The sequence below is a fragment of the Schistocerca gregaria genome, chromosome 10 (assembly GCF_023897955.1).
Source record: "Schistocerca gregaria isolate iqSchGreg1 chromosome 10, iqSchGreg1.2, whole genome shotgun sequence".
Classification (NCBI taxonomy): domain Eukaryota; kingdom Metazoa; phylum Arthropoda; class Insecta; order Orthoptera; family Acrididae; genus Schistocerca; species Schistocerca gregaria.
Window position 1 is genome coordinate 104,032,994 of NC_064929.1, and position 24,667 is coordinate 104,057,660.

The 24,667-nt window shown below is 49.2% G+C and overlaps 1 protein-coding gene, 1 non-coding gene and 1 pseudogene across 3 annotated transcripts in view; 2 read left to right on the forward strand and 1 right to left on the reverse strand.

Moving 5' to 3' along the window:
• Positions 1 to 24,667, reverse strand: part of LOC126293624 (uncharacterized) — a 201,222-nt gene that overhangs the window by 79,662 nt on the left and 96,893 nt on the right. The window lies entirely within an intron of this gene.
• Positions 1 to 24,667, forward strand: part of LOC126293205 (uncharacterized) — an 88,589-nt pseudogene that overhangs the window by 4,635 nt on the left and 59,287 nt on the right.
• Trnaa-ggc (transfer RNA alanine (anticodon GGC)) lies at positions 15,926 to 15,998 on the forward strand. The gene has a single exon. It is a non-coding gene; the product is annotated as a tRNA-Ala (tRNA).

Consider the following 24,667-nt stretch of genomic DNA (forward strand, 5'->3'; position numbering starts at 1 on the left):
ACCATCGTGTCCGTGCGCATCTGAGTCGCAAAGAATTGGGAATAGCGCAGTTTGCTCGTGCATGGGGCGTAGCTCAGTTGGTAGAGCGTTCGCTTGGCATGTGAAAGGTGCAGGGTTCAAGCCGCGGCGCCTCCATTTTTTGTGGTCAGTGCATGGTAAGTGTTGATCGCGGCGAACCGAAAGGCAAGCAAGATGTTGCATAGCCAGCGTCACAGACTGATATGATGTATACTGACGTAAGGAGAGCAAGATGTAAGTGTGGGGACCGGCTGTTATCGAGGTGTCATCGAGTGCAGATCTGTCTTAGGTATCGCGGCTTAACCTCATTGAAGTCTAGAGGGTGGACAACACGTTGGTCTTACTCAGAGCGGTGTCCGAATTCTATTTTCGACGTTATACGTGCCACTTTCATTGTGGCCAACTACGATTCGATACAGAATGCACGAAACCTGAAAGACACCCTAACGGATACATAGTGAGTAGTGTTTGTCTGCTGAATAATGGTAGTGCAAGGGTCTGTGTCGTCTATATGGCTGTATGTATTACCAATAGTCTTAGGGGGGGGGGGGGGGGGGCGGGCGTAGCTCAGATGGTAGAGCGCTCGCTTAGTATGCGAGAGGTACTGGGAACAATACCCAGTGCCTGCAGAATTTTTAACACACCTACATGCGCACCTTGATATGCAAGTGGAATAATTCACAACCAGCAGATGTGTCTAGGAAGATACAAGCGAATGATTAGCATCCAAAATTGACAAGCGTGCTGTTATTAGTGCGCAGGAAGCACACTCCTCCCACGCCTACACTTAATTTAGAAACAGTACAAGTGTTCCCGTAAGATTCTCAAGCCTATGTCGGAAAGATCTGCCTTGCGCTGAGTTCACGTAAATCCCACTGCACATTCCTATTCTTTGCGTGCAGTCAGCTGCTACTGGTGTTGCTAGTTGTGACTGCTGATAACAGATGCCGTAGCAATCAATTCATGGAGTGAGTTGTATGTTTTGCGATAGTCTGTCTCTGACAAGCAAGCACAGGTGACATAGGTGCGAACACAGGAAGCTTGCAGACCCTCGCTTCCTGCAGACACCGAGCAGCCACACTAGGAGGGCGGCCTAAGCCGTAGGCGAAATGTGCTCATTCGCTTTGGCGCGACGTCGAACTATAAATAATGCTGTCACTAGCGTGAGCGTCGTGGAAAGTCGGAAAAGTCGGCTGCGAGGGTGAGTGCCAAGTTTGGGGAGCGTTTCGTAGTATGCGCAGTGCAATGTAGACGCGGAAACTTGTTGTGGCCCAGTGTTTTGCAGTTGGACGACAAGATTGGTACACAGTAGTAAAGAGCGAGGCACTGAGTTGGCATGAATAATGGAGTGCACAATGGGGCTCGAGATGTGTTTGTTACCTCAGGTGCTGTATGATTGTCGACAAGGAGTGAAACCGGAGCAATTTGTGACGGCTCTTTCAATTTAAGACGTTAAAAACAGACGGAATTTGCATTTGTAATACCAGAGCATCGAAACTACTTGGAACTTTTGTGTATATGAACGGGTCCGCGCCTTTGTACTCTGCTCCCTGCACCGCTACAAACCAACCAACCATCGTGTCCGTGCGCATCTGAGTCGCAAAGAATGGGGAATAGCGCCGTTTGCTCGTGCATGGGGCGTAGCTCAGTTGGTAGAGCGTTCGCATGGCGTTTGAAAGGTCCAGGGGTCAAGCCGCGGCGCCTCCGTATTTGTGGTCAGTGCATGGTAAGTGTTGGTCGCGGCGAACCTAAAGGCAAGCAAGATGTTGCAAAGCCAGCGTCACAGACTGATATGATGTATACTGACGTAAGGAGAGCAAGATGTAAGTGTGGGGACCGGCTGTTATCGAGGTGTCATCGAGTGCAGATCTGTCTTAGGTATCGCGGCTTAAGCTCATTGAAGTCTGGAGGGTGGACAACACGTTGGTCTTACTCAGAGCGGTGTCCGAATTCTATTTTCGACGTTATACGTGCCACTTTCATTGTGGCCAACTACGATTCGATACAGAATGCACGAAACCTGAAAGACACCCTAACGGATACATAGAGAGTAGTGTTTGTCTGATGAATAATGGGAGTGCAAGGGTCTGTGTCGTCTATATGGCTGTATGTAGCACCATTAGTCAACGGGGGGGCGTGCGTAGTTCAGATGGTAGAGCGCTCGCTTAGTATGCGAGAGGTACTGGGATCAATACCCAGTGCCTCCAGAATTTTTAACACACCTACATGCGCACCTTGCCATGCAAGTGGAATAATTCACAACCAGCAGATGTGTCTAGGAAGATACAAGCGAATGATTAGCATCCACAATTGACAAGCGTGCTGTTATTAGTGCGCAGGAAGCACCCTCCTCCCACGCCTACACTTAATTTAGAAACAGTACAAGTGTTCCCGTAAGATTCTCAAGCCTATGTCGGAAAGATCTGCCTTGCGCTGAGTTCACGTATATCCCACTGCACATTCCTATTCTTTGTGTGCAGTCAGCTGCTACTGGTGTTGCTAGTTGTGACTGCTGATAACAGATGCCGTAGCAATCAATTCATGGAGTGAGTTGTATGTTTTGCGATAGTCTGTCTCTGACAAGCAAGCACAGGTGACATAGGTGCGAACACAGGAAGCTTGCAGACCCTCGCTGCCTGCAGACACCGAGCAGCCACACTAGGAGGGCGGCCTAAGCCGTAGGCGAAATGTGCTCATTCGCTTTGGCGCGACGTCGAACTATAAATAATGCTGTCACTAGCGTGAGCGTCGTGGAAAGTCGGAAAAGTCGGCTGCGAGTGTGAGTGCCAAGTTTGGGGAGCGTTTCGTAGTATGCGCAGTGCAATGGAGACGCGGAAACTTGTTGTGGCCCAGTGTTTTGCAGTTGGACGACAAGATTGGTACACAGTAGTAAATAGCGAGGCACTGAGTTGGCATGAATAATGGAGTGCACAATGGGGCTCGAGATGCGATTGTTACCTCAGGTGCTGTATGATTGTCGACAAGGAGTGAAAACGGAGCAATTTGTGACGGCTCTTTCAATTTAAGACGTTAAAAACAGACGGAATTTGCATTTGTAATACCAGAGCATCGAAACTACTTGGAACTTTTGTGTATATGAACGGGTCCGCGCCTTTGTACTCTGCTCCCTTCACCGCTACAAACCAACAACCATCGTGTCCGTGCGCATCTGAGTCGCAAAGAATGGGGAATAGCGCCGTTTGCTCGTGCATGGGGCGTAGCTCAGTTGGTAGAGCGTTCGCTTGGCATGTGAAAGGTCCAGGGTTCAAGCCGCGGCGCCTCCATTTTTTGTGGTCAGTGCATGGTAAGTGTTGGTCGCGGCAAACCTAAAGGCACGCAAGATGTTGCAAAGCCAGCGTCACAGACTGATATGATGTATACTGACGTAAGGAGAGCAAGATGTAAGTGTGGGGACCGGCTGTTATCGAGGTGTCATCGAGTGCAGATCTGTCTTAGGTATCGCGGCTTAACCTCATTGAAGTCTAGAGGGTGGACAACACGTTGTTCTTACTCAGAGCGGTGTCCGAATTCTATTTTCGACGTTATACGTGCCACTTTCATTGTGGCCAACTACGATTCGATACAGAATGCACGAAACCTGAAACACACCCTTACGGATACATAGAGAGTAGTGTTTGTCTGCTGAATAATGGGAGTGCAAGGGTCTGTGTCGTCTATATGGCTGTATGTAGCACCATTAGTCTTCAGGGGGGGGGCGGGCGTAGCTCAAATGGTAGAGTGCTCGCTTAGTATGCGAGAGGTACTGGGATCAATACCCAGTGCCTCCAGAATTTTTAACACACCTACATGCGCACCTTGCCATGCAAGTGGAATAATTCACAACCAGCAGATGTGTCTAGGAAGATACAAGCGAATGATTAGCATCCACAATTGACAAGCGTGCTGTTATTAGTGCGCAGGAAGCACACTCCTCCCACGCCTACACTTAATTTAGAAACAGTACAAGTGTTCCCGTAAGATTCTGAAGCCTATGTCGGAAAGATCTGCCTTGCGCTGAGTTCACGTAAATCCCACTGCACATTCCTATTCTTTGCGTGCAGTCAGCTGCTACTGGTGTTGCTAGTTGTGACTGCTGATAAAGGATGCCGTAGCAATCAATTCATGGAGTGAGTTGTATGTTTTGCGATAGTCTGTCTCTGACAAGCAAGCACAGGTGACATAGGTGCGAACACAGGAAGCTTGCAGACCCTCGCTGCCTGCAGACACCGAGCAGCCACACTAGGAGGGCGGCCTAAGCCGTAGGCGAAATGTGCTCATTCGCTTTGGCGCGACGTCGAACTATAAATAATGCTGTCACTAGCGTGAGCGTTGCGTGAGCGTCGTGGAAAGTCGGAAAAGTCGGCTGCGAGGGTGAGTGCCAAGTTTGGGGAGCGTTTCGTAGTATGCGCAGTGCAATGGAGACGCGGAAACTTGTTGTGGCCCAGTGTTTTGCAGTTGGACGACAAGATTGGTACACAGTAGTAAAAAGCGAGGCACTGAGTTGGCATGAATAATGGAGTGCACAATGGGGCTCGAGATGCGTTTGTTACCTCAGGTGCTGTATGATTGTCGACAAGGAGTGAAAACGGAGCAATTTGTGACGGCTCTTTCAATTTAAGACGTTAAAAAGAGACGGAATTTGCATTTGTAATACCAGAGCATCGAAACTACTTGGAACTTTTGTGTATATGAACGGGTCCGCGCCTTTGTACTCTGCTCCCTTCACCGCTACAAACCAACCAACCATCGTGTCCGTGCGCATCTGAGTCGCAAAGAATTGGGAATAGCGCAGTTTGCTCGTGCATGGGGCGTAGCTCAGTTGGTAGAGCGTTCGCTTGGCATGTGAAAGGTGCAGGGTTCAAGCCGCGGCGCCTCCATTTTTTGTGGTCAGTGCATGGTAAGTGTTGATCGCGGCGAACCGAAAGGCAAGCAAGATGTTGCATAGCCAGCGTCACAGACTGATATGATGTATACTGACGTAAGGAGAGCAAGATGTAAGTGTGGGGACCGGCTGTTATCGAGGTGTCATCGAGTGCAGATCTGTCTTAGGTATCGCGGCTTAACCTCATTGAAGTCTAGAGGGTGGACAACACGTTGGTCTTACTCAGAGCGGTGTCCGAATTCTATTTTCGACGTTATACGTGCCACTTTCATTGTGGCCAACTACGATTCGATACAGCATGCACGAAACCTGAAAGACACCCTAACAGATACATAAAGAGTAGTGTTTGTCTGCTGAATAATGGGAGTGCAAGGGTCTATGTCGTCTATATGGCTGTATGTAGCACCATTAGTCTTCGGGGGGGCGGGCGTAGCTCAGATGGTAGAGCGCTCGCTTAGTATGCGAGAGGTACTGGGAACAATACCCAGTGCCTGCAGAATTTTTAACACACCTACATGCGCACCTTGATATGCAAGTGGAATAATTCACAACCAGCAGATGTGTCTAGGAAGATACAAGCGAATGATTAGCATCCAAAATTGACAAGCGTGCTGTTATTAGTGCGCAGGAAGCACACTCCTCCCACGCCTACACTTAATTTAGAAACAGTACAAGTGTTCCCGTAAGATTCTCAAGCCTATGTCGGAAAGATCTGCCTTGCGCTGAGTTCACGTAAATCCCACTGCACATTCCTATTCTTTGCGTGCAGTCAGCTGCTACTGGTGTTGCTAGTTGTGACTGCTGATAACAGATGCCGTAGCAATCAATTCATGGAGTGAGTTGTATGTTTTGCGATAGTCTGTCTCTGACAAGCAAGCACAGGTGACATAGGTGCGAACACAGGAAGCTTGCAGACCCTCGCTTCCTGCAGACACCGAGCAGCCACACTAGGAGGGCGGCCTAAGCCGTAGGCGAAATGTGCTCATTCGCTTTGGCGCGACGTCGAACTATAAATAATGCTGTCACTAGCGTGAGCGTCGTGGAAAGTCGGAAAAGTCGGCTGCGAGGGTGAGTGCCAAGTTTGGGGAGCGTTTCGTAGTATGCGCAGTGCAATAGAGACGCGGAAACTTGTTGTGGCCCAGTGTTTTGCAGTTGGACGACAAGATTGGTACACAGTAGTAAAGAGCGAGGCACTGAGTTGGCATGAATAATGGAGTGCACAATGGGGCTCGAGATGTGTTTGTTACCTCAGGTGCTGTATGATTGTCGACAAGGAGTGAAACCGGAGCAATTTGTGACGGCTCTTTCAATTTAAGACGTTAAAAACAGACGGAATTTGCATTTGTAATACCAGAGCATCGAAACTACTTGGAACTTTTGTGTATATGAACGGGTCCGCGCCTTTGTACTTTGCTCCCTGCACCGCTACAAACCAACCGACCATCGTGTCCGTGCGCATCTGAGTCGCAAAGAATGGGGAATAGCGCCGTTCGCTCGTGCATGGGGCGTAGCTCAGTTGGTAGAGCGTTCGCATGGCGTTTGAAAGGTCCAGGGGTCAAGCCGCGGCGCCTCCGTATTTGTGGTCAGTGCATGGTAAGTGTTGGTCGCGGCGAACCTAAAGGCAAGCAAGATGTTGCAAAGCCAGCGTCACAGACTGATATGATGTATACTGACGTAAGGAGAGCAAGATGTAAGTGTGGGGACCGGCTGTTATCGAGGTGTCATCGAGTGCAGATCTGTCTTAGGTATCGCGGCTTAAGCTCATTGAAGTCTAGAGGGTGGACAACACGTTGGTCTTACTCAGAGCGGTGTCCGAATTCTATTTTCGACGTTATACGTGTCACTTTCATTGTGGCCAACTACGATTCGATACAGAATGCACGAAACCTGAAAGACACCCTAACGGATACATAGAGAGTAGTGTTTGTCTGATGAATAATGGGAGTGCAAGGGTCTGTGTCGTCTATATGGCTGTATGTAGCACCATTAGTCAACGGGGGGGGCGTGCGTAGTTCAGATGGTAGAGCGCTCGCTTAGTATGCGAGAGGTACTGGGATCAATACCCAGTGCCTCCAGAATTTTTAACACACCTACATGCGCACCTTGCCATGCAAGTGGAATAATTCACAACCAGCAGATGTGTCTAGGAAGATACAAGCGAATGATTAGCATCCACAATTGACAAGCGTGCTGTTATTAGTGCGCAGGAAGCACCCTCCTCCCACGCCTACACTTAATTTAGAAACAGTACAAGTGTTCCCGTAAGATTCTCAAGCCTATGTCGGAAAGATCTGCCTTGCGCTGAGTTCACGTAAATCCCACTGCACATTCCTATTCTTTGTGTGCAGTCAGCTGCTACTGGTGTTGCTAGTTGTGACTGCTGATAACAGATGCCGTAGCAATCAATTCATGGAGTGAGTTGTATGTTTTGCGATAGTCTGTCTCTGACAAGCAAGCACAGGTGACATAGGTGCGAACACAGGAAGCTTGCAGACCCTCGCTGCCTGCAGACACCGAGCAGCCACACTAGGAGGGCGGCCTAAGCCGTAGGCGAAATGTGCTCATTCGCTTTGGCGCGACGTCGAACTATAAATAATGCTGTCACTAGCGTGAGCGTCGTGGAAAGTCGGAAAAGTCGGCTGCGAGGGTGAGTGCCAAGTTTGGGGAGCGTTTCGTAGTATGCGCAGTGCAATGGAGACGCGGAAACTTGTTGTGGCCCAGTGTTTTGCAGTTGGACGACAAGATTGGTACACAGTAGTAAATAGCGAGGCACTGAGTTGGCATGAATAATGGAGTGCACAATGGGGCTCGAGATGCGATTGTTACCTCAGGTGCTGTATGATTGTCGACAAGGAGTGAAAACGGAGCAATTTGTGACGGCTCTTTCAATTTAAGACGTTAAAAACAGACGGAATTTGCATTTGTAATACCAGAGCATCGAAACTACTTGGAACTTTTGTGTATATGAACGGGTCCGCGCCTTTGTACTCTGCTCCCTTCACCGCTACAAACCAACAACCATCGTGTCCGTGCGCATCTGAGTCGCAAAGAATGGGGAATAGCGCCGTTTGCTCGTGCATGGGGCGTAGCTCAGTTGGTAGAGCGTTCGCTTGGCATGTGAAAGGTCCAGGGTTCAAGCCGCGGCGCCTCCATTTTTTGTGGTCAGTGCATGGTAAGTGTTGGTCGCGGCAAACCTAAAGGCACGCAAGATGTTGCAAAGCCAGCGTCACAGACTGATATGATGTATACTGACGTAAGGAGAGCAAGATGTAAGTGTGGGGACCGGCTGTTATCGAGGTGTCATCGAGTGCAGATCTGTCTTAGGTATCGCGGCTTAAGCTCATTGAAGTCTAGAGGGTGGACAACACGTTGTTCTTACTCAGAGCGGTGTCCGAATTCTATTTTCGACGTTATACGTGCCACTTTCATTGTGGCCAACTACGATTCGATACAGAATGCACGAAACCTGAAAGAAACCCTTACGGATACATAGAGAGTAGTGTTTGTCTGCTGAATAATGGGAGTGCAAGGGTCTGTGTCGTCTATATGGCTGTATGTAGCACCATTAGTCTTCAGGGGGGGGGGGGGGGGGGCGGGCGTAGCTCAAATGGTAGAGTGCTCGCTTAGTATGCGAGAGGTACTGGGATCAATACCCAGTGCCTCCAGAATTTTTAACACACCTACATGCGCACCTTGCCATGCAAGTGGAATAATTCACAACCAGCAGATGTGTCTAGGAAGATACAAGCGAATGACTAGCATCCACAATTGACAAGCGTGCTGTTATTAGTGCGCAGGAAGCACCCTCCTCCCACGCCTACACTTAATTTAGAAACAGTACAAGTGTTCCCGTAAGATTCTCAAGCCTATGTCGGAAAGATCTGCCTTGCGCTGAGTTCACGTAAATCCCACTGCACATTCCTATTCTTTGTGTGCAGTCAGCTGCTACTGGTGTTGCTAGTTGTGACTGCTGATAACAGATGCCGTAGCAATCAATTCATGGAGTGAGTTGTATGTTTTGCGATAGTCTGTCTCTGACAAGCAAGCACAGGTGACATAGGTGCGAACACAGGAAGCTTGCAGACCCACGCTGCCTGCAGACACCGAGCAGCCACACTAGGAGGGCGGCCTAAGCCGTAGGCGAAATGTGCTCATTCGCTTTGGCGCGACGTCGAACTATAAATAATGCTGTCACTAGCGTGAGCGTCGTGGAAAGTCGGAAAAGTCGGCTGCGAGGGTGAGTGCCAAGTTTGGGGAGCGTTTCGTAGTATGCGCAGTGCAATGGAGACGCGGAAACTTGTTGTGGCCCAGTGTTTTGCAGTTGGACGACAAGATTGGTACACAGTAGTAAAAAGCGAGGGACTGAGTTGGCATGAATAATGGAGTGCACAATGGGGCTCGAGATGCGTTTGTTACCTCAGGTGCTGTATGATTGTCGACAAGGAGTGAAAACGGAGCAATTTGTGACGGCTCTTTCAATTTAAGACGTTAAAAAGAGACGGAATTTGCATTTGTAATACCAGAGCATCGAAACTACTTGGAACTTTTGTGTATATGAACGGGTCCGCGCCTTTGTACTCTGCTCCCTTCACCGCTACAAACCAACAACCATCGTGTCCGTGCGCGTCTGAGTCGCAAAGAATGGGGAATCGCGCCGTTTGCTCGTGCATGGGGCGTAGCTCAGTTGGTAGAGCGTTCGCTTGGCATGTGAAAGGTCCAGGGTTCAAGCCGCGACGCCTCCATTTTTTGTGGTCAGTGCATCGTAAGTGTTGGTCGCGGCGAACCTAAAGGCACGCAAGATGTTGCAAAGCCAGCGTCACAGACTGATATGATGTATACTGACGTAAGGAGAGCAAGATGTAAGTGTGGGGACCGGCTGTTATCGAGGTGTCATCGAGTGCAGATCTGTCTTAGGTATCGCGGCTTAACCTCATTGAAGTCTAGAGGGTGGACAACACGTTGGTCTTACTCAGAGCGGTGTCCGAATTCTATTTTCGACGTTATACGTGCCACTTTCATTGTGGCCAACTACGATTCGATACAGAATGCACGAAACCTGAAAGACACCCTAACGGATACATAGAGAGTAGTGTTTGTCTGCTGAATAATGGGAGTGCAAGGGTCTGTGTCGTCTATATGGCTGTATGTAGCATCATTAGTCTTCGGGGGGGCGGGCGTAGCTCAAATGGTAGAGCGCTCGCTTAGTATGCGAGAGGTACTGGGATCAATACCCAGTGCCTCCAGAATTTTTAACACATCTACATGCGCACCTTGCCATGCAAGTGGAATAATTCAAAACCAGCAGATGTGTCTAGGAAGATACAAGCGAATGATTAGCATCCACAATTGACAAGCGTGCTGTTATTAGTGCGCAGGAAGCACACTCCTCCCACGCCTACACTTAATTTAGAAACAGTACAAGTGTTCCCGTAAGATTCTGAAGCCTATGTCGGAAAGATCTGCCTTGCGCTGAGTTCACGTAAATCCCACTGCACATTCCTATTCTTTGCGTGCAGTGAGCTGCTACTGGAGTTGCTAGTTGTGACTGCTGATAAAGGATGCCGTAGCAATCAATTCATGGAGTGAGTTGTATGTTTTGCGATAGTCTGTCTCTGACAAGCAAGCACAGGTGACATAGGTGCGAACACAGGAAGCTTGCAGACCCTCGCTGCCTGCAGACACCGAGCAGCCACACTAGGAGGGCGGCCTAAGCCGTAGGCGAAATGTGCTCATTCGCTTTGGCGCGACGTCGAACTATAAATAATGCTGTCACTAGCGTGAGCGTTGCGTGAGCGTCGTGGAAAGTCGGAAAAGTCGGCTGCGAGGGTGAGTGCCAAGTTTGGGGAGCGTTTCGTAGTATGCGCAGTGCAATGGAGACGCGGAAACTTGTTGTGGCCCAGTGTTTTGCAGTTGGACGACAAGATTGGTACACAGTAGTAAAGAGCGAGGCACTGAGTTGGCATGAATAATGGAGTGCACAATGGGGCTCGAGATGCGTTTGTTACATCAGGTGCTGTATGATTGTCGACAAGGAGTGAAAACGGAGCAATTTGTGACGGCTCTTTCAATTTAAGACGTTAAAAACAGACGGAATTTGCATTTGTAATACCAGAGCATCGAAACTACTTGGAACTTTTGTGTATATGAACGGGTCCGCGCCTTTGTACTCTGCTCCCTTCACCGCTACAAACCAACAACCATCGTGTCCGTGCGCATCTGAGTCGCAAAGAATGGGGAATCGCGCCGTTTGCTCGTGCATGGGGCGTAGCTCAGTTGGTAGAGCGTTCGCTTGGCATGTGAAAGGTCCAGGGTTCAAGCCGCGACGCCTCCATTTTTTGTGGTCAGTGCATGGTAAGTGTTGGTCGCGGCGAACCTAAAGGCACGCAAGATGTTGCAAAGCCAGCGTCACAGACTGATATGATGTATACTGACGTAAGGAGAGCAAGATGTAAGTGTGGGGACCGGCTGTTATCGAGGTGTCATCGAGTGCAGATCTGTCTTAGGTATCGCGCCTTAACCTCATTGAAGTCTAGAGGGTGGACAACACGTTGGTCTTACTCAGAGCGGTGTCCGAATTCTATTTTCGACGTTATACGTGCCACTTTCATTGTGGCCAACTACGATTCGATACAGAATGCACGAAACCTGAAAGACACCCTAACGGATACATAGAGAGTAGTGTTTGTCTGCTGAATAATGGGAGTGCAAGGGTCTGTGTCGTCTATATGGCTGTATGTAGCACCATTAGTCTTCGGGGGGGCGGGCGTAGCTCAGATGGTGGAGCGCTCGCTTAGTATGCGATCTATACTGGGATCTATACCCAGTGCCTCCAGAATTTTTAACACACCTACATGCGCACCTTGCCATGCAAGTGGAATAATTCACAACCAGCAGATGTGTCTAGGAAGATACAAGCGAATGATTAGCATCCACAATTGACAAGCGTGCTGTTATTAGTGCGCAGGAAGCACCCTCCTCCCACGCCTACACTTAATTTATAAACAGTACAAGTGTTCCCGTAAGATTCTCAAGCCTATGTCGGAAAGATCTGCCTTGCGCTGAGTTCACGTAAATCCCACTGCACATTCCTATTCTTTGCGTGCAGTCAGCTGCTACTGGTGTTGCTAGTTGTGACTGCTGATAACAGATGCCGTAGCAATCAATTCATGGAGTGAGTTGTATGTTTTGCGATAGTCTGTCTCTGACAAGCAAGCACAGGTGACATAGGTGCGAACACAGGAAGCTTGCAGACCCTCGCTGCCTGCAGACACCGAGCAGCCACACTAGGAGGGCGGCCTAAGCCGTAGGTGAAATGTGCTCATTCGCTTTGGCGCGACGTCGAACTATAAAAAATGCTGTCACTAGCGTGAGCGTCGTGGAAAGTCGGAAAAGTCGGCTGCGAGGGTGAGTGCCAAGTTTGGGGAGCGTTTCGTAGTATGCGCAGTGCAATGGAGACGCGGAAACTTGTTGTGGCCCAGTGTTTTGCAGTTGGACGACAAGATTGGTACACAGTAGTAAAGAGCGAGGCACTGAGTTGGCATGAATAATGGAGTGCACAATGGGGCTCGAGATGTATTTGTTACCTCAGGTGCTGTATGATTGTCGACGAGGAGTGAAAACGGAGCAATTTGTGACGGCTCTTTCAATTTAATACGTTAAAAACAGACGGAATTTGCATTTGTAATACCAGAGCATCGAAACTACTTGGAACTTTTGTGTATATGAACGGGTCCGCGCCTTTGTACTCTGCTCCCTTCACCGCTACAAACCAACCAACCATCGTGTCCGTGCGCATCTGAGTCGCAAAGAATGGGGAATAGCGCAGTTTGCTCGTGCATGGGGCGTAGCTCAGTTGGTAGAGCGTTCGCTTGGCATGTGAAAGGTCCACGGTTCAAGCCGCGGCGCTTCCATATTTTGTGGTCAGTGCATGGTAAGTGTTGGTCGCGGCGAACCTAAAGGCACGCAAGATGTTGCAAAGCCAGCGTCACAGACTGATATGATGTATACTGACGTAAGGAGAGCAAGATGTAAGTGTGGGGACCGGCTGTTATCGAGGTGTCATCGAGTGCAGATCTGTCTTAGGTATCGCGGCTTAACCTCATTGAAGTCTAGAGGGTGGACAACACGTTGGTCTTACTCAGAGCGGTGTCCGAATTCTATTTTCGACGTTATACGTGCCACTTTCATTGTGGCCAACTACGACTCGATACAGAATGCACGAAACCTGAAAGACACCCTAACGGATACATAGAGAGTAGTGTTTGTCTGCTGAATAATGGGAGTGCAAGGGTCTGTGTCGTCTATATGGCTGTATGTAGCACCATTAGTCTTCGGGGGGGGGGGGGGGGGGCGGGCGTAGCTCAGATGGTAGAGCGCTCGCTTAGTATGCGAGAGGAACTGGGATCTATACCCAGTGCCTCCAGAATTTTTAACACACCTACATGCTCACCTTGCCATGCAAGTGGAATAATTCACAACCAGCAGATGTGTCTAGGAAGATACAAGCGAATGATTAGCATCCACAATTGACAAGCGTGCTGTTATTAGTGCGCAGGAAGCACACTCCTCCCACGCCTACACTTAATTTAGAAACAGTACAAGTGTTCCCGTAAGATTCTGAAGCCTATGTCGGAAAGATCTGCCTTGCGCTGAGTTCACGTAAATCCCACTGCACATTCCTATTCTTTGCGTGCAGTCAGCTGCTACTGGTGTTGCTAGTTGTGACTGCTGATAAAGGATGCCGTAGCAATCAATTCATGGAGTGAGTTGTATGTTTTGCGATAGTCTGTCTCTGACAAGCAAGCACAGGTGACATAGGTGCGAACACAGGAAGCTTGCAGACCCTCGCTGCCTGCAGACACCGAGCAGCCACACTAGGAGGGCGGCCTAAGCCGTAGGCGAAATGTGCTCATTCGCTTTGGCGCGACGTCGAACTATAAATAATGCTGTCACTAGCGTGAGCGTTGCGTGAGCGTCGTGGAAAGTCGGAAAAGTCGGCTGCGAGGGTGAGTGCGAAGTTTGGGGAGCGTATCGTAGTATGCGCAGTGCAATGGAGACGCGGAAACTTGTTGTGGCCCAGTGTTTTGCAGTTGGACGACAAGATTGGTACACAGTAGTAAAGAGCGAGGCACTGAGTTGGCATGAATAATGGAGCGCACAATGGGGTTCGAGATGCGTTTGTTACCTCAGGTGCTGTATGATTGTCGACAAGGAGTGAAAACGGAGCAATTTGTGACGGCTCTTTCAATTTAAGACGTTAAAAAGAACGGAATTTGCATTTGTAATACCAGAGCATCGAAACTACTTGGAACTTTTGTGTATATGAACGGGTCCGCGCCTTTGTACTCTGCTCCCTTCACCGCTACAAACCAACAGCCATCGTGTCCGTGCGCATCTGAGTCGCAAAGAATGGGGAATAGCGCAGTTTGCTCGTGCATGGGGCGTAGCTCAGTTGGTAGAGCGTTCGCTTGGCATGTGAAAGGTCCAGGGTTCAAGCCGCGGCGCCTCCATTTCTTGTGGTCAGTGCATGGTAAGTGTTGGTCGCGGCGAACCTAAAGGCACGCAAGATGTTGCAAAGCCAGCGTCACAGACTGATATGATGTATACTGACGTAAGGAGAGCAAGATGTAAGTGTGGGGACCGGCTGTTATCGAGGTGTCATCGAGTGCAGATCTGTCTTAGGTATCGCGGCTTAACCTCATTGAAGTCTAGAGGGTGGACAACACGTTGGTCTTACTCAGAGCGGTGTCCGAATTCTATTTTCGACGTTATACGTGCCACTTTCATTGTGGCCAACTACGATTCGATACAGAATGCACGAAACCTGAAAGACACCCTAACGGATACATAGAGGGTAGTGTTTGTCTGCTGAATAATGGGAGTGCAAGGGTCTGTGTCGTCTATATAGCTGTATGTAGCATCATTAGTCTTCGGGGGGGCGGGCGTAGCTCAAATGGTAGAGCGCTCGCTTAGTATGCGAGAGGTACTGGGATCAATACCCAGTGCCTCCAGAATTTTTAACACATCTACATGCGCACCTTGCCATGCAAGTGGAATAATTCACAACCAGCAGATGTGTCTAGGAAGATACAAGCGAATGATTAGCATCCACAATTGACAAGCTTGCTGTTATTAGTGCGCAGGAAGCACACTCCTCCCACGCCTACACTTAATTTAGAAACAGTACAAGTGTTCCCGTAAGATTCTGAAGCCTATGTCGGAAAGATCTGCCTTGCGCTGAGTTCACGTAAATCCCACTGCACATTCCTATTCTTTGCGTGCAGTCAGCTGCTACTGGTGTTGCTAGTTGTGACTGCTGATAAAGGATGCCGTAGCAATCAATTCATGGAGTGAGTTGTATGTTTTGCGATAGTCTGTCTCTGACAAGCAAGCACAGGTGACATAGGTGCGAACACAGGAAGCTTGCAGACCCTCGCTGCCTGCAGACACCGAGCAGCCACACTAGGAGGGCGGCCTAAGCCGTAGGCGAAATGTGCTCATTCGCTTTGGCGCGACGTCGAACTATAAATAATGCTGTCACTAGCGTGAGCGTTGCGTGAGCGTCGTGGAAAGTCGGAAAAGTCGGCTGCGAGGGTGAGTGCGAAGTTTGGGGAGCGTATCGTAGTATGCGCAGTGCAATGGAGACGCGGAAACTTGTTGTGGCCCAGTGTTTTGCAGTTGGACGACAAGATTGGTACACAGTAGTAAAGAGCGAGGCACTGAGTTGGCATGAATAATGGAGTGCACAATGGGGTTCGAGATGCGTTTGTTACCTCAGGTGCTGTATGATTGTCGACAAGGAGTGAAAACGGAGCAATTTGTGACGGCTCTTTCAATTTAAGACGTTAAAAACAGACGGAATTTGCATGTGTAATACCAGAGCATCGAAACTACTTGGAACTTTTGTGTATATGAACGGGTCCGCGCCTTTGTACTCTGCTCCCTTCACCGCTACAAACCAACAACCATCGTGTCCGTGCGCATCTGAGTCGCAAAGAATGGGGAATAGTGCCGTTTGCCCGTGCATGGGGCGTAGCTCAGTTGGTAGAGCGTTCGCTTGGCATGTGAAAGGTCCAGGGTTCAAGCCGCGGCGCCTTAATTTTTTGTGGTCAGTGCATGGTAAGTGTTGGTCGCGGCGAACCTAAAGGCAAGCAAGATGTTGCAAAGCCAGCGTCACAGACTGATATGATGTATACTGACGTAAGGAGAGCAAGATGTAAGTGTGGGGACCGGCTGTTATCGAGGTGTCATCGAGTGCAGATCTGTCTTAGGTATCGCGGCTTAACCTCATTGAAGTCTAGAGGGTGGACAACACGTTGGTCTTACTCAGAGCGGTGTCCGAATTCTATTTTCGACGTTATACGTGCCACTTTCATTGTGGCCAACTACGATTCGATACAGAATGCACGAAACCTGAAAGACACCCTAACGGATACATAGAGAGTAGTGTTTGTCTGCTGAATAATGGGAGTGCAAGGGTCTGTGTCGTCTATATGGCTGTATGTAGCACCATTAGTCTTCGGGGGGGCGGGAGTAGCTCAGATGGTGGAGCGCTCGCTTAGTATGCGATCTATACTGGGATCTATACCCAGTGCCTCCAGAATTTTTAACACACCTACATGCGCACCTTGCCATGCAAGTGGAATAATTCACAACCAGCAGATGTGTCTAGGAAGATACAAGCGAATGATTAGCATCCACAATTGACAAGCGTGCTGTTATTAGTGCGCAGGAAGCACCCTCCTCCCACGCCTACACTTAATTTAGAAACAGTACAAGTGTTCCCGTAAGATTCTCAAGCCTATGTCGGAAAGATCTGCCTTGCGCTGAGTTCACGTAAATCCCACTGCACATTCCTATTCTTTGCGTGCAGTCAGCTGCTACTGGTGTTGCTAGTTGTGACTGCTGATAACAGATGCCGTAGCAATCAATTCATGGAGTGAGTTGTATGTTTTGCGATAGTCTGTCTCTGACAAGCAAGCACAGGTGACATAGGTGCGAACACAGGAAGCTTGCAGACCCTCGCTGCCTGCAGACACCGAGCAGCCACACTAGGAGGGCGGCCTAAGCCGTAGGTGAAATGTGCTCATTCGCTTTGGCGCGACGTCGAACTATAAATAATGCTGTCACTAGCGTGAGCGTCGTGGAAAGTCGGAAAAGTCGGCTGCGAGGGTGAGTGCCAAGTTTGGGGAGCGTTTCGTAGTATGCGCAGTGCAATGGAGACGCGGAAACTTGTTGTGGCCCAGTGTTTTGCAGTTGGACGACAAGATTGGTACACAGTAGTAAAGAGCGAGGCACTGAGTTGGCATGAATAATGGAGTGCACAATGGGGCTCGAGATGTGTTTGTTACCTCAGGTGCTGTATGATTGTCGACATGGAGTGAAAACGGAGCAATTTGTGACGGCTCTTTCAATTTAATACGTTAAAAACAGACGGAATTTGCATTTGTAATACCAGAGCATCAAAACTAATTGGAACTTTTGTGTATATGAACGGGTCCGCGCCTTTGTACTCTGCTCCCTTCACCGCTACAAACCAACCAACCATCGTGTCCGTGTGCATCTGAGTCGCAAAGAGTGGGGAATAGCGAGGTTTGCTCGTGCATGTGGCGTAGCTCAGTTGGTAGAGCGTTCGCTTGGCATGTGAAAGGTCCACGGTTCAAGCCGCGGCGCCTCCATATTTTGTGGTCAGTGCATGGTAAGTGTTGGTCGCGGCGAACCTAAAGGCACGCAAGATGTTGCAAAGCCAGCGTCACAGACTGATATGATGTATACTGACGTAAGGAGAGCAAGATGTAAGTGTGGGGACCGGCTGTTATCGAGGTGTCATCGAGTGCAGATCTGTCTTAGGTATCGCGGCTTAACCTCATTGAAGTCTAGAGGGTGGACAACACGTTGGTCTTACTCAGAGCGGTGTCCGAATTCTATTTTCGACGTTATACGTGCCACTTTCGTTGTGGCCAACTACGATTCGATACAGAATGCACGAAACCTGAAAGACACCCTAACGGATACATAGAGAGTAGTGTTTGTCTGCTGAATAATGGGAGTGCAAGGGTCTGTGTCGTCTATATGGCTGTATGTAGCACCATTAGTCTTCGGGGGGGGCGGGCGTAGCTCAGATGGTAGAGCGCTCGCTTAGTATGTGATCTATACTGGGATCTATACCCAGTGCCTCCAGAATTTTTAACACACCTACATGCGCACCTTGCCATGCAAGTGGAATAATTCACAACCAGCAGATGTGTCTAGGAAGATACAAGCGAATGATTAGCATCCACAATTGACAAGCGTGCTGTTATTAGTGCGCAGGAAGCACCCTCCTCCCACGTCTACACTTAATTTATAAACAGTACAAGTGTTCCCGTAAGATTCTCAAGCCTATGTCGGAAAGATCTGCCTTGCGCTGAGTTCACGTAAATCCCACTGCACATTCCTATTCTTTGCGTGCAGTCAGCTGCTACTGGTGTTGCTAGTTGTGACTGCTGATAACAGATGCCGTAGCAATCAATTCATGGAGTGAGTTGTATGTTTTGCGATAGTCTGTCTCTGACAAGCAAGCACAGGTGACATAGGTGCGAACACCGGAAGCTTGCAGACCCTCGCTGCCTGCAGACACCGAGCAGCCACAACTAGGAGGGCGGCCTAAGCCGTAGGTGAAATGTGCTCATTCGCTTTGGCGCGACGTCGAACTATAAATAATGCTGTCACTAGCGTGAGCGTCGTGGAAAGTCGGAAAAGTCGGCTGCGAGGGTGAGTGCCAAGTTTGGGGAGCGTTTCGTAGTATGCGCAGTGCAATGGAGACGAGGAAACTTGTTGTGGCCCAGTGTTTTGCAGTTGGACGACAAGATTGGTACACAGTAGTAAAGAGCGAGGCACTGAGTTGGCATGAATAATGGAGTGCACAATGGGGCTCGAGATGTGTTTGTTACCTCAGGTGCTGTATGATTGTCGTCAAGGAATGAAAACGAAGCAATTTGTGACGGCTCTTTCAATTTAAGACGTTAAAAACAGACGGAATTTGCATTTGTAATACCAGAGCATCGAAACTACTTGGAACTTTTGTGTATATGAACGGGTCCGCGCCTTTGTACTCTCCTCCCTTCACCGCTACAAACCAACCAACCATCGTGTCCGTGTGCATCTGAGTCGCAAAGAGTGGGGAATAGCGCAGTTTGCTCGTGCATGGGGCGTAGCTCAGTTGGTAGAGCGTTCGCTTGGCATGTGAAAGGTCCACGGTTCAAGCCGCGGCGCCTCCATATTTTGTGGTCAGTGCATGGTAAGTGTTGGTCGCGGCGAACCTAAAGGCACGCAAGATGTTGCAAAGCCAGCGTCACAGACTGATATGATGTATACTGACGTAAGGAGAGCAAGATGTAAGTGTGGGGACCGGCTGTTATCGAGGTGTCATCGAGTGCAGATCTGTCTTAGGTATCGCGGCTTAACCTCATTGAAGTCAAGAGGGTGGACAACACGTTGGTCTTACTCAGAGCGGTGTCCGAATTCTGTTTCCGACGTTATACGTGCCACTTTCATTGTGGCCAACTACGATTCGATACAGAATGCACGAAACCTGAAAGACACCCTAACGGATACATAGAGAGTAGTGTTTGTCTGCTGAATAATGGGAGTGCAAGGGTCTGTGTCGTCTATATGGCTGTATGTAGCACCATTAGTCTTCGGGGGGGCGGGCGTAGCTCAGATGGTAGAGCGCTCGCTTAGTATGTGATCTATACTGGGATCTATACCCAGTGCCTCCAGAATTTTTAACACACCTACATGCGCACCTTGCCATGCAAGTGCAATAATTCACAACCAGCAGATGTGTCTAGGAAGATACAAGCGAATGATTAGCATCCACAATTGACAAGCGTGCTGTTATTAGTGCGCAGGAAGCACACTCCTCCCACACCTACACTTAAGTTAGAAACAGTACAAGTGTTCCCGTAAGATTCTCAAGCCTATGTCGGAAAGATCTGCCTTGCGCTGAGTTCACGTAAATCCCACTGCACATTCCTATTCTTTGCGTGCAGTCAGCTGCTACTGGTGTTGCTAGTTGTGACTGCTGATAACAGATGCCGTAGCAATCAATTCATGGAGTGAGTTGTATGTTTTGCGATAGTCTGTCTCTGACAAGCAAGCACAGGTGACATAGGTGCGAACACAGGAAGCTTGCAGACCCTCGCTGCCTGCAGACACCGAGCAGCCACACTAGGAGGGCGGCCTAAGCCCTAGGCGAAATGTGCTCATTCACTTTGGCGCGACGTCGAACTATAAATAATGCTGTCACTAGCGTGAGCGTTGCGTGAGCGTCGTGGAAAGTCGGAAAAGTCGGCTGCGAGGGTGAGTGCCAAGTTTGGGGAGCGTTTCGTAGTATGCGCAGTGCAATGGAGACGCGGAAACTTGTTGTGGCCCAGTGTTTTGCAGTTGGACGACAAGATTGGTACACAGTAGTAAAGAGCGAGGCACTGAGTTGGCATGAATAATGGAGTGCACAATGGGGCTCGAGATGCGTTTGTTACCTCAGGTGCTGTATGATTGTCGACAAGGAGTGAAAACGGAGCAATTTGTGACGGCTCTTTCAATTTAAGACGTTAAAAACAGACGGAATTTGCATTTGTAATACCAGAGCATCAAAACTACTTGGAACTTTTGTGTATATGAACGGGTCCGCGCCTTTGTACTCTGCTCCCTTCACCGCTACAAACCAACCAACCATCGTGTCCGTGCGCATCTGAGTCGCAAAGAATGGGGAATAGCGCAGTTTGCTCGTGCATGGGGCGTAGCTCAGTTGGTAGAGCGTTTCGCTTTGGCATGTGAAAGGGCCAGGGTTCAAGCCGCGGCGCCTCCATTTTTTGTGGTCAGTGCATGGTAAGTGTTGGTCGCGGCGAACCTAAAGGCACGCAAGATGTTGCAAAGCCAGCGTCACAGACTGATATGATGTATACTGACGTAAGGAGAGCAAGATGTAAGTGTGGGGACCGGCTGTTATCGAGGTGTCATCGAGTGCAGATCTGTCTTAGGTATCGCGCCTTAACCTCATTGAAGTCTAGAGGGTGGACAACACGTTGGTCTTACTCAGAGCGGTGTCCGAATTCTATTTTCGACGTTATACGTGCCACTTTCATTGTGGCCAACTACGATTCGATACAGAATGCACGAAACCTGAAAGACACCCTAACGGATACATAGAGAGTAGTGTTTGTCTGCTGAATAATGGGAGTGCAAGGGTCTGTGTCGTGTATATGGCTGTATGTAGCACCATTAGACTTCGGGAGGGGCGGGCGTAGCTCAGATGGTAGAGCGCTCGCTTAGTATGCGAGAGGTACTGGGATCTATACCCAGTGCCTCCAGAATTTTTAACACACCTACATGCGCACCTTGCCATGCAAGTGGAATAATTCACAACCAGCAGATGTGTCTAGGAAGATACAAGCGAATGATTAGCATCCACAACTGACAAGCGTGCTGTTATTAGTGCGCAGGAAGCACCATCCTCCCACGTCTACACTTAATTTAGAAACAGTACAAGTGTTCCCGTAAGATTCTCAAGCCTATGTCGGAAAGATCTGCCTTGCGCTGAGTTCACGTAAATCCCACTGCACATTCCTATTCTTTGCGTGCAGTCAGCTGCTACTGGTGTTGCTAGTTGTGACTGCTGATAACAGATGCCGTAGCAATCAATTCATGGAGTGAGTTGTATGTTTTGCGATAGTCTGTCTCTGACAAGCAAGCACAGGTGACATAGGTGCGAACACAGGAAGGTTGCAGACCCTCGCTGCCTGCAGACACCGAACAGCCACACTAGGAGGGCGGCCTAAGCCGTAGGCGAAATGGGCTCATTCGCTTTGGCGCGACGTCGAACTATAAATAATGCTGTCACTGGCGTGAGCGTCGTGGAAAGTCGGAAAAGTCGGCTGCGAGGGTGAGTGCCAAGTTTGGGGAGCGATTCGTAGTATGCGCAGTGCAATGGAGACGCGGAAACTTGTTGTGGCCCAGTGTTTTGCAGTTGGACGACAAGATTGGTACAAAGTAGTAAAGAGCGATGCACTGAGTTGGCATGAATAATGGAGTGCACAATGGGGCTCGAGATGTGTTTGTTACCTCAGGTGCTGTATGATTGTCGACAAGGAGTGAAAACGGAGCAATTTGTGACGGCTCTTTCAATTTAAGACGTTAAAAACAGACGGAATTTGCATTTGTAATACCAGAGCATCGAAACTACTTGGAACTTTTGTGTATATGAACGGGTCCGCGCCTTTGTACTCTGCTCCCTTCACCGCTACGAACCAACAACCATCGTGTCCGTGCGCATCTGAGTCGCAAAGAATGGGGAATAGCAAAGTTTGCTCGTGCATGGGGCGTAGCTCAGTTGGTAGAGCGTTCGCTTGGCATGTGAAAGGGCCAGGGTTCAAGCCACGGCGCCTCCATTTTTTGTGGTCAGTGCATGGTAAGTGTTGGTCGCGGCGAACCTAAAGGCACGCAAGATGTTGCAAAGCCAGCGTCACAGACTGATATGATGTATACTGACGTAAGGAGAGCAAGATGTAAGTGTGGGGACCGGCTGTTATCGAGGTGTCATCGAGTGCAGATCTGTCTTAGGTATCGCGCCTTAACCTCATTGAAGTCTAGAGGGTGGACAACACGTTGGTCTTACTCAGAGCGGTGTCCGAATTCTATTTTCGACGTTATACGTGCCACTTTCATTGTGGCCAACTACGATTCGATACAGAATGCACGAAACCTGAAAGACACCCTAACGGATACATAGAGAGTAGTGTTTGTCTGCTGAATAATGGGAGTGCAAGGGTCTGTGTCGTGTATATGGCTGTATGTAGCACCATTAGACTTCGGGAGGGGCGGGCGTAGCTCAGATGGTAGAGCGCTCGCTTAGTATGCGAGAGGTACTTGGATCTATACCCAGTGCCTCCAGAATTTTTAACACACCTACATGCGCACCTTGCCATGCAAGTGGAATAATTCACAACCAGCAGATGTGTCTAGGAAGATACAAGCGAATGATTAGCATCCACAACTGACAAGCGTGCTGTTATTAGTGCGCAGGAAGCACCATCCTCCCACGTCTACACTTAATTTAGAAACAGTACAAGTGTTCCCGTAAGATTCTCAAGCCTATGTCGGAAAGATCTGCCTTGCGCTGAGTTCACGTAAATCCCACTGCACATTCCTATTCTTTGCGTGCAGTCAGCTGCTACTGGTGTTGCTAGTTGTGACTGCTGATAACAGATGCCGTAGCAATCAATTCATGGAGTGAGTTGTATGTTTTGCGATAGTCTGTCTCTGACAAGCAAGCACAGGTGACATAGGTGCGAACACAGGAACGTTGCAGACCCTCGCTGCCTGCAGACACCGAACAGCCACACTAGGAGGGCGGCCTAAGCCGTAGGCGAAATGTGCTCATTCGCTTTGGCGCGACGTCGAACTATAAATAATGCTGTCACTGGCGTGAGCGTCGTGGAAAGTCGGAAAAGTCGGCTGCGAGGGTGAGTGCCAAGTTTGGGGAGCGATTCGTAGTATGCGCAGTGCAATGGAGACGCGGAAACTTGTTGTGGCCCAGTGTTTTGCAGTTGGACGACAAGATTGGTACAAAGTAGTAAAGAGCGATGCACTGAGTTGGCATGAATAATGGAGTGCACAATGGGGCTCGAGATGTGTTTGTTACCTCAGGTGCTGTATGATTGTCGACAAGGAGTGAAAACGGAGCAATTTGTGACGGCTCTTTCAATTTAAGACGTTAAAAACAGACGGAATTTGCATTTGTAATACCAGAGCATCGAAACTACTTGGAACTTTTGTGTATATGAACGGGTCCGCGCCTTTGTACTCTGCTCCCTTCACCGCTACGAACCAACAACCATCGTGTCCGTGCGCATCTGAGTCGCAAAGAATGGGGAATAGCGCAGTTTGCTCGTGCATGGGGCGTAGCTCAGTTGGTAGAGCGTTCGCTTGGCATGTGAAAGGGCCAGGGTTCAAGCCACGGCGCCTCCATTTTTTGTGGTCAGTGCATGGTAAGTGTTGGTCGCGGCGAACCTAAAGGCACGCAAGATGTTGCAAAGCCAGCGTCACAGACTGATATGATGTATACTGACGTAAGGAGAGCAAGATGTAAGTGTGGGGACCGGCTGTTATCGAGGTGTCATCGAGTGCAGATCTGTCTTAGGTATCGCGCCTTAACCTCATTGAAGTCTAGAGGGTGGACAACACGTTGGTCTTACTCAGAGCGGTGTCCGAATTCTATTTTCGACGTTATACGTGCCACTTTCATTGTGGCCAACTACGATTCGATACAGAATGCACGAAACCTGAAAGACACCCTAACGGATACATAGAGAGTAGTGTTTGTCTGCTGAATAATGGGAGTGCAAGGGTCTGTGTCGTGTATATGGCTGTATGTAGCACCCTTAGACTTCGGGAGGGGCGGGCGTAGCTCAGATGGTAGAGCGCTCGCTTAGTATGCGAGAGGTACTGGGATCTATACCCAGTGCCTCCAGAATTTTTAACACACCTACATGCGCACCTTGCCATGCAAGTGGAATAATTCACAACCAGCAGATGTGTCTAGGAAGATACAAGCGAATGATTAGCATCCACAACTGACAAGCGTGCTGTTATTAGTGCGCAGGAAGCACCATCCTCCCACGCCTACACTTAATTTAGAAACAGTACAAGTGTTCCCGTAAGATTCTCAAGCCTATGTCGGAAAGATCTGCCTTGCGCTGAGTTCACGTAAATCCCACTGCACATTCC